This window comes from Suricata suricatta, chromosome 10 (assembly GCF_006229205.1).
Source record: "Suricata suricatta isolate VVHF042 chromosome 10, meerkat_22Aug2017_6uvM2_HiC, whole genome shotgun sequence".
NCBI classification, from domain to species: Eukaryota; Metazoa; Chordata; class Mammalia; order Carnivora; family Herpestidae; genus Suricata; species Suricata suricatta.
Window position 1 is genome coordinate 50697388 of NC_043709.1, and position 10488 is coordinate 50707875.

At 38.6% G+C, this 10488-nt stretch overlaps 1 pseudogene; it reads right to left on the reverse strand.

The window, feature by feature from the left end:
* Nucleotides 1-9116: 9116 nt before the first annotated feature.
* LOC115305429 lies at nt 9117-9635 on the reverse strand (annotated as a pseudogene).
* Nucleotides 9636-10488: the final 853 nt, after the last annotated feature.

The window sequence follows — 10488 nt, forward strand, 5'->3', positions numbered from 1 at the left end:
CAGCCTTAAGTTATTATGTCAGAAACTTTGCTCAATCCCCAAAACAATTCCTTGTTTTAAAAGAGATGTCCTGAGCACCTGGGTGGCTCTGCTGGTTAAATGTCCAACTTCAGCTCAGGTCGTGATCTCACGGTTCGTGAGTTCAAGCCCCACCTTGGGCTCTGCAATGACAGTGCAGAGCTTGCATCAGATCCTCTGTTTTCCTCTCTCCCTGCCCCTCCCATGCTCAATTTCTCCCTCCCTCCTCTCTCTCTCTCTCTCTTTCCTTCTGTCTTTCAAAATAAATAAATATTTAAAAAAAAGAGCTGTCCTAAGCCATTTGTACTCATACTCCCATATCCTATGAAGTATCACCTGCTATCTTCCTCCTGAGTCTACTAAGCTTCTGTCAAAGTACTTTTCTCCCTTACTGTAGTAGATTTAATAAATTTAGCTTTCCTTGATCACCAGGTTATTCTGGTGGTCTCTTGGGGAGATGGCAATTGTTTTATGTGTATTTTTACTTGGCCTATCTTTTCTGTGAGAATGACGTTTATTTAAGGAATGGGAGTATTTATTTTGTAACTTCATAAAACATCCACTGTATCGATGTACACCCAAGTGCTACTATCTAATGGTTTTACTATTGAAAATAATGTGCAAGATAAAACTAGTATGGAGTTGAAGTTGTCTTGAGTAGGGAAGAAGACCATACAAATGGAGGTGTTGTCTTATTTCAAACTACAAATGACTGTATAATTTGAATATAAGTTTTGGTTATGTATTTAGGTTACAAAGGAAGGAATCTTCTTTTCTTTTCTACTTTATTTTTTTTTAGTGGGCTTCACAGCCAACGTGGGGCCCAGTGCTGGGTCCAACACAGGGGCTGGAACCCATGACCTTAAGATCAAAAGACCTGAGCTGAGACTGAGAGTCGATGTTTGGCAGACTGAGCCACACAGGCACCCCACAAATAAAGGAATAGTCTAATTGATATAAATATAGCAATATTTATTTTTCTTTCTCTTTGTTTTTAGTGAGCGAGCTATGGCTGAGAGCTTCTATATTACGTAATCTCCTTAGGCTGGGATGGGTGAATGGAGAGAGGGAAAGGGAAGGAGAATTGGTGGGGAGTGGAGCGGGGTGGAAGAAGAGACTAAATAAATACCCTCTGAGTTTGGAGCTCCAGGGATAGGGAAGCAGGCCCAGGAACATAAAACGTGGGAGGGAAAGGGTACCTAAAGGAACATGAGATCATTTAAACTACAGCAAGTCTAAAACTTTTATTTGGTGAATTTTCATCTCTGTCTGAAAAAGGAAGAATTATTAATCAACAAAGTATAAAGAAAGAAGTCCTAGTGCCTTCTAGCTGCCTGAGAAATACTTATTTTTAGAAATCCACAGTACACATTTCTTGTGATACCTGGCCAATATTCTCCCCTAAGTTTATTAAGGTATAAGTAATACTCTAGAAGTGTATTAACTACTTTTGAGAGATTTTTTAACAGCGTGGCCAAAACCCTTGGTTTCAAACAAAGTGGGTTTTTTTTTGTTTTGTTTTTGTTTTTGTTTTTTAATAGTCAGATACTTGTAGTACGGGTTGGCCATGTAACAAATCTTTAAGTCATTAACTATAGCTATATTAAATTGATAAGAATCAATCCCAATAAGATACATTTTTAAAAGCTTATTTATTTATTTTGAGAGAGAGAGAGAGAGAGAGAGAGAGAGAGAGAGAAGATAACCAGCAGAGAGGGGCAGACAGGGGGAGTCAGAGGATCCAAAGCAGGCTCTATGCTAACAGCAGAGAGCCCCATACAGGGCTCAAACTCACAAACCACAAGATCATGACCTGAGCTGAAGTCAGAGGCTTAACTGACTGAGCTCCCCAGGTGCCCCAAGATACATTTTTTTCTATGTAAGTATGATGATGATAAAAATAAGTGAAGAAAATCTACTGAAATTTGTTGATAGTGGGAAATAGTGAGCACATTGTGATGTTTTTTTCAATAACCAACCAAACAGCAAACAAAAGCCAAACAGGCACAATTAGAATATAAAAGTTAGAGACAGCAGAACCATAAGATGACATGAAAGGTAGAGATAAGTAGAAACAGGTTCTGTGCAAACATCACTTCCTTGGATTCCTTTCTCTCTCTTTCACTCACGCCCCTGCCCCAGCAGCCCCTGAGCTCTGTACACTATTTCATCAGTACTTTAATGTTTCATCACAAGTTTTGTTTATGTGTTACATGTAATCCACTAGCTTTAGTCAAAAGTAACTTAAGATTATTACTTTTATATTCCTAAATGCTATGGATATCCATGGACTCTATTTTACTATAAGCTCTCTGGGTGGGTGTCATAGCCACTGAGAGTGATTCATGGCAGCTAGAATCCATGGGACTCCATCTCTAATCTACGACTGATTTGATATTTGCTGATTTTCTAATAGCTTGGAAAAGTCTACCGTAGGGCCCTAGGCATGATACAAGTGTTTCAACCTCCTAGTGCTTGCTACTTAAGCCTTTCTGTGTTTTTTTGGTCGTCTCATTTTTGAGCTTGTAAGAATGTCAACATTTGGTATATTCCTCAGCTTTGACTTCCCATCACAAGGCCTTGATGGCTTGTACACATTCCTTTAATTCATCATCTTTACACGTTTGTATTTCTATTAACTCACCCTGATAGACACTTCAGACTAATACCGCACATCAGTAACTGAAGTTTACTTTTATTTTTATAAACTCAGTTGTGTTTATTTTATAGCAGGGTTATTGCTAGCTACCTCAAATGGATTGGAAAGCATTTCAGCTTTTCCAAGGCCCTAGAACAGTTTATACGGCATAGAAATACTTAATCCTTGACAGCTTCATTGTAGTTTCCACTAATATTCACTGACCCTACAACAACTTTTGGAGATAATTCTTTTTTTTTTTAAATTATTATTTTTGAGAGACAGAGAGAGACAGCGTGAGCAGGGGAGGGTCAGAGAGAGAGGGAGACACAGAATCCGAAGCAGGCTCCAGGCTCTGAGCTAGCTGTCAGCACAGAGCCCGACGCAGGGCTTGAACCCACAAACCACAAGATCATGACCTGAGCCAAAGCCGGACACTTAACCGACTGAGCCACCCAGGCGCCCCTGGAGATAATTCTTTAATAGCATTTAATTGGTTTATTCATGTTTGTAACACTTCATGAGTCTGTTTTGGCAATTTTAATTTTCAAAGAGAGCAATTTACTTCAATGGGATTGAAAAATATTCAGGTATGTCCCTTCTCTAATTTCTAATTTCCTTTTTGGGAGTTTTTCTTTTATATTAAAATTTTCAGATTTTCTATTTGATTTTATTATTTTATTATTTGTTTTCCCCTTCCTTTCCAACCATCTTTAGATTTATTTATCAGTTCTATTTTTTCTATTTTGCTATTACTAGATTGTGCATTATTTTTTTCTTCCTTCTGTTTTCCTGTTTGTTTGACCTTTTCCCTTTTCTCATTTGGAAAGTTTGTTTAAAATTTTTTACCATTCCTTCCTAATAATGAAATCATAGAAACCTATTAATTTACCTCTACAACACTGGTCTTATTCTGAAAGTGCGAAAGTGCTATTTTTAAATCTAGTAGTGGTTATAAGAGAGTGCATGTGGTATCTTAAGTAACAAGTGGGAAACATTTAATTTGGCTTTTTAATTTTACCAACGCGATGGCTGAAATGATATTCTGTTGCTTTAATGAGCATTTCTCCGGTTAATAGTGAGTTTTAGTATCTTTTAGTTAATTAATTAAATTCTGTTTTCCTCTTCTGTAAATTGTATGTTTTGAACAGTTTTCCATTCATTGCTTATCTTTTACTTTTCATTGTGGGGCTTCTTTTATTTACTTTATATTGCAATCGTTTGTGTTTTTTAAAAAAGTTTATTTTTTTATTTTGAAAGGGGAGGGGAGGGGCAGAAAGAGAGAGTAAGAGAGAGAATCCCAAGTATAGAGCCTGACATGGGACTTGAGCCCAAACATATATTGTATTCTTCTGATTTTTGGCTGTTATATTATTTATATTATCTTTTATTGTAAAGATATTCTAAATTGAATATAGCTAAATTTATCAATCATTTATTTTATAGTTTGGTATGTGTGTGTGTGTGTGTGTGTGTGTGTGTGTGTGCATGTATGCTTTAAGAAAAACTTCTCTGGATAATTCTGATTAAAATTGTATTGGGGACTCATGCACGGCTCAGTTGGTTGAACTTCTGCCTTTTGATGTGTGCTCAGGTCATGATTTGGCAGTTCATGAATTTGAGTCCGCATGGGGCGCTGGGCTGACAGTGCAGAGCCTGCTTGGGAGACTCTCTGTCTCTCTGTCTCTCTGTCTCTCTCTCTTTCTCTTTCTGCCTCTGCCCCACTTGTGCACCCTCAAGTGCACACACACACTCTCTGTCTCTCTCTCTCTCAAAATAAATAAATAAAAAAAATCGTATTGGATTTCTAGAATAATTTAGGTAGAGTTGACATGTTACAATAGTGAGTATTCCCACCGCTAGTGTTACAAGTTATCGCAGTAACAATTATTGATAGACTGTCCTTTAATGATGATCTGCAAGGCCTCTGCAACCTCAGGCTTTTTTGTATGTGTGGATCTAGTTCTGATTTCTCAGCCTTTCTTGTGTCATTTACTACAACCAGAACCATCTCAGTTACTATATATCACTGTCTCAGTCACCATGGCTTCACACTAAGTCTTCATATTTGTAGGGCAAGTCTCTCTAATCTGTTCTTTTCTTTTTAATAACTGTCTTAGTTAATATTGGCCCTTTGCTTTTCTCTGTACATCTTAGAATTAGCTTGGCAAGTTTCTCCTAAAACTCTCCTGAATTATAAGTGAAATTTTATGGCATTTATAGAATAATTTGGGGCTGAGTTTTTATTGAAAACATTTTTTAAATATTTTATTTATTTTAGAGATTGAGAGAGAGAGAGACAGCATGAACAGGGGAGGGTCGGAGAGAGAGGGAGACACAGAATCCGAAGACAGGCTCCAGGTTTTGAGCTATCAGCACAGAGCCTGATGTGGGACTCGAACCCACGAACTGTGAGATCATGACCTGAGCTGAAGTCAGATGTTTAATCGACTGAGCCATTCAGGCACCCCATTGAAAACATTTTAGTGTTTATTTTTGAGAGAGAGAAAAAAGGAGAGAGAGAGAGAGAGAGACAGAGCATGAGTGGGGGAGAGGCAGAGAGACAGACACAGAATCTGAAGCAGGCTCCAGGTTCTGAGATGTCAGCACAGAGCCTGACATGGGGCTCGAACTCACAAACCTATGAGATCACAACCTGAGCCGAAGTTGGATGCTTAACTGACTGAGCCATCCAGCCTGTTTTGTTTTACTCTTATTTAATAGTTAGAGAGTTATTATTTTCATTAATGCTATTTGTTAATGATTTATATTTTAATAACAATAAATAACATTTATTATTAATTTAAATTTTTACTATGCTTATACATTTTTATATCATTTTTTGGCATTTGAAAAGATTAGATTTGAAATTTAAAATATGTCTGCATTATTTTGCATTTGAAAATACCATTTTGTATTTAGTTATATAAAATTTCATATTTAAAAACATTTTTGTATTTGAAAATATAAATATATCAATATATATTTAATACATATATATAAATATATATCAATATGTTGAAAACAACATACATTCTTGTTCCTGGGCCGATTAATTCTGGACCAAATCATACTTTTCCTGTTTTTTTTTTTTAATTTTTAATTTTTTTAAAGTTTATTTTTGGGAAAGAGAGAGAGAGACAGAGCATAAGTAGGGGAGGGGCAGAAAGAGAGAGGGAGACGCAGAATCTGAAGTAGGCTGCAGGCTCTGGGCTCTCAGCAGAGAGCCTGATGTGGGGCTTGAACTCATGAACTGTGAGATCATGACCTGAGGTGAAGTTGGATACTTAACAGACTGAGCCACCCAGGTGCCCCATACTTTTCCTGTTTTTACTTATTATATTTAAAAAATTTTTAATGTATTTTATTTATTTTTGAGAGAGAGAAAGACACACACAACATGAGTAGGGGAGGGTCAGAGAGAGAGGGAAACACAGAACCTGAAGACAGGCTGGAGGCTCTGAGCTAGCTATTAGCAGAGAGCCCAACATGGGGCTCAAACCCATGAACTGCTAGATCATGACCAGAGCCAAAGTAGGATGCTTAACAGACTGAGCCACCCAGGCGCCCCATACCTTTCCTGTTTTTAACTAACCAATACTGCAGCAGGCAAATCTAGCTTTGCTACTTGCTCCAGGAAATACTTGTTACTGGAGGTTAAGATTATAACCAATTCAAAGAAGTTACTTATCAAGAACTTGCTTCAAAATCCTAGTTTCACTAGGGATTTATCAGGGATGAACTATGTTCATCTAACCAAAGCTATAATGTCATAAATTCTCCCTGATCCCAGCTAGCTCCCTGCCCTCCAAGACTTATCAGTCAGACTCTACTCAGTCAGATGTATCTACTAGACTCTATCAAGTTTCTGTCCTTCCTTACTACAGTGGCTCTAATAAACTTGGTTTTCACTGATTAACAGGCTTTTCTGGTGTTTTTTGGGGAATGGAAAACTTTTGTTTACAAAATACTGTTAGTGGCTCCACTGTTGGTATTTGTTACATCTGAATTTTGGTAAGTTTTTCCTTGTTAGTCCCTTAGATAAAGGTTGCTTAGTTTCCCCTGAGGGAGTCGGATCTGTCCTGGGTAAAGGATAAAAAAAATTGCCTCGAGTTTTGATAGTGTCTCTAGGGGTGCCTGGGTTGCTCAGTTAAGCATACGACTTTGGCTCAGGTCATGAAATCATTTTGTGAGTTCAAACCCCATGTTGGGTTCTTGGCTGTCAGCACAGAGACTGCTTTGGATCCTCTGTCCCCCACTCTTTCTGCCCCCCCCCATTAAAAATAAATAAACATTAAAAAAACAAGTGTCTCTAGAGACTGGGTTGTGTTTTTGAGTTTCAACAGACCAGGACCCCTTTCCTTTCTTCTTATGAAAGTATAACGTAGAACAGACATTGCTTGAAGTACAAAACGTAAACTCCATATAGAAAAGGGCAAGATCATAAGCATCCTGCTTATGCACTTTCACAAAGTGAACCCCTTTCTGTAACCTGCACCAAGATCAAGAAACAACATTACCTCAGAGGCACCTTAGAAGCCAGGCTTGCCCCCTTCCAGACAGTACCATTCTCACGTTGCACAAGAGTGATCACTGTCCTGCCTTTCAGCACTTAGGTCTGTTTGTACTTAAACATTCTGTGGTTTTCTGAATGGCTTCTTTCTTTCAACATTACATGTGTCAGGTTCATCCATATTTGCGTGTGGTGGTATTGATCACTCTCATGGTTGTATAGTGTAGCAATGTGGGAAAATACCACAGTTTATTCACCTGGACTAATTTTAATATTATCTTAGCTTTTGACTCTTGTTCTAAGTAGGTTGTGCACATTAAGGTCCCACACATGTAAGTGTAGCAGTCTTGGGATTTTAATGTTTCCGGGAAGCTTTGTTTTTCTTCCAAGTTTCTGAGCAGCCAATAAACTAATTCACAGTTCCCACTACTATGGGCAGAATCCTTCCCCCAAGCATTTGAAAAATGAATGGGCTAGATGGAAATTCTGGACCTTATGCAAGGGTTCAATTCTACTCTCTGGTTTCACAGGCCTGAAGTCCTATCTTCTGTTCTGTGAGAACACGTGGGATTTATATTAGGAAATAACTACTCTCCATCAAAAGTTGTTATCACTATGAAATTATCCTCTTGATTACATTTAAGTTTTTAAATTTTTAAAAATGCTTATTTAGTTTTGAGAGAGGGAGAGAGAGAGGGAGCATTAGCAGGGCAGGGGCAGAGAGAGAGGGAAACAGAGGATCCAAAGCAGGCTGTGCTGACAGCAGAGAGCCCACTGTGGGGCTTGAACTCATGAACCGTGAGGTCGTGACCTGAACCAAAGTTGGGCACTTAGCCAACTGAGCCACCCAGGCATCCCCACATTTAAGTTTTATTTTTATTTTTTATTTAAAAAATTATTTTTTTAATGTTTATTTTTGAGAGAGAGAGAGAGAGAGAGAGAGAGAGAGACAGTGAGAGTGGGGAAGGGGCAGAGATCGAGGGAGACAGAGCATCTGAAACAGGCTCCAGGCCCTAAGCTCCAAGCTGTCAGCCCAGAGCCTGACTCAAGGCTCAAACTCACGGACTGCAAGATCATTACCTGAGCTAAAGTTCGGTGCTTAACCCACTGAGCCACCCAGGTGCTCCTACATTTAAGTTTTTAAACTTAAAATCTACCTGAATTGGTATTTCTCTATCCATTTTCTTTTTGTCTGTGGATGTATTTTTTTCAGGCTTTGATATGTTTTATTGGAACACAATTTCATCAAAAGGTTGCTTTTATTTAAAGAATTTAATGTATGTGGGGACTGTCCAAACCACTTGAACCCAAGTGACAATAATCATTAAGCCTGTTTATGTATTTTTTTTATTTTTAAATGTTTATTTATTTATTTTTGAGAGAGAGAGTGCATATAAGAGCATTTGAGCATGAGCAGGGGAGGGACAGTAAGAGAAGGGGAGAGAGAATTCCAAGAAGGCTCTGTGCTACCATCAGCATGAAGTCCATGCAGGGCTCAAAATCAGGAAAGCTGAAATCATCCCTGAGCTAAAATCAAGAGTCGGAGGCCCAACCGACTGAGCCACCAGGTTGCCCCGTTTATGAGTTTTCTTATTTTTAATTGGCACATAAAAAAGTTTCACATTTATAGAAATCCCAGAATTGTATATGACAAACTCATCCCTTAATTAAATATAAAAACAGCTTTAGGGGCATCTGGGTGACTCAGTCGGTTGAACATCTGACTTAGGCTCAGGTCATGATCTCATAGTTTGTGGATTTGATCCCCGGGTCTGGCTCTGTGCTGACAGCTCGGAGCCTGGAGCCTGCTTCCGATTCTATATGTGTCTCTCTTTTTGTTCCTCCCCTGCTTGTGCGCTCTCTCTCTCTCTCTCTCTCTCTCTCAAGAATAAATAAACATTAAAAACATTAAAAGAATATATAAAAACAGCTTTAAAAACATACAAGTTAGATTGGTTTCCTCTCAAATTGTAAGCCAGTAAGACTAAAAGCAAAACATTTCAGGTCCTGTAACAAATAGTAAAATACTTGAAGGCCTTCAGGATCTTCTCACTGATTTATATCAATAAGAGAGCCTATATATGTATATATATATATATATATTTTTTTGCAGGGTTTCCAAATAACTTGATTGAAAATAAACAAGAGAATCTATTTTTGATGTGGTAAAAGAAATGTCTTCATGTCCATTGACAATTTTAAGCTCCTGGTGGCTAACTCTGTCAGAGGGAGGCCACAAAGCATCATATTCTTTTGTAATTGCACTGTCATCAATAATTCTCTTCAGTTCTTCCGTTACATTCTTTTGGATCATGACAAGCCTCCTTTTGGATCATGACAGCATTTTGTAATTCCTATGGTTGGCATATCTAAGCTTTCCCTCTGGCTGTACCTCGTGCTCCAGAAACTCATGTCCAGGCTTGCCTTGTACCTTACACAGCAGCACAGGTAGAAATCACTGGCCATAGCCAATTTTGTTCCCTCTTTTTGTGTTTACAATTTGAATCACTCATTTTTTTTTCTTTTATAGTTTATTGTCAAGTTGGTTTCCATATAACACCCGGTGCTCATCCCAACAAGTGCCCTCCTCCAGGTCTATTACCCCCTCCCCCTCTCCCCCAACCCTATCAGACCTCAGGTTGTTCTCATGGTTTGCCTCCCTCCCTCTCCCCAACTATATTTTCCCCTTCCCCTTCCCCATGGTCCTCTGTTAAGTTTCTCCTGTTCCACTTATGAGTGAAGACGTACGGTATCTGTCGTTCTCTGCTTTACTTATTTCTTTAAGTACTTTTTATGTTTTTAAATTTATTTTTGAAAGACAGAGAGAGACAGTGTGAGCAGGGGAGGGTCAGAGAGAGAGGGAGATACAGAATCTGAAGCAGGCTTCAGGCTCTGAGCTAGCTGTCAGCACAGAGGCCAAGATGGGCCTTGAACCCACGGATCGTGAGATCATAACCTGAGCCAAAGCTGGACGCTTAACTGACTGAGCCACCCAGGCGCCCCTCTGCCTGACTTATTTCGCTTAGCATAACACCTTCAAGTTCCATCCACGTTGTTACAAACGGCCAGATGTCATTCTTTCTCATTGCCATGTAGTATTCCATTGTATACATAAACCACATCTTCTTGATCCATTCATCAGTTGATGGACATCAATCACTTATTTTCATCTTTTGTTTTTGTTTTTGTTTACTTTAGGTTTAACTCCAAGCATAGTTCGATTTTCCTTTTTAACTAGTATTTGCCTTTCAATATGGGACATTAAGCCTTTGGTGCATGTGGTTAAAACTGCTTTGTATATTTTCTGCTCTTGTGCTTT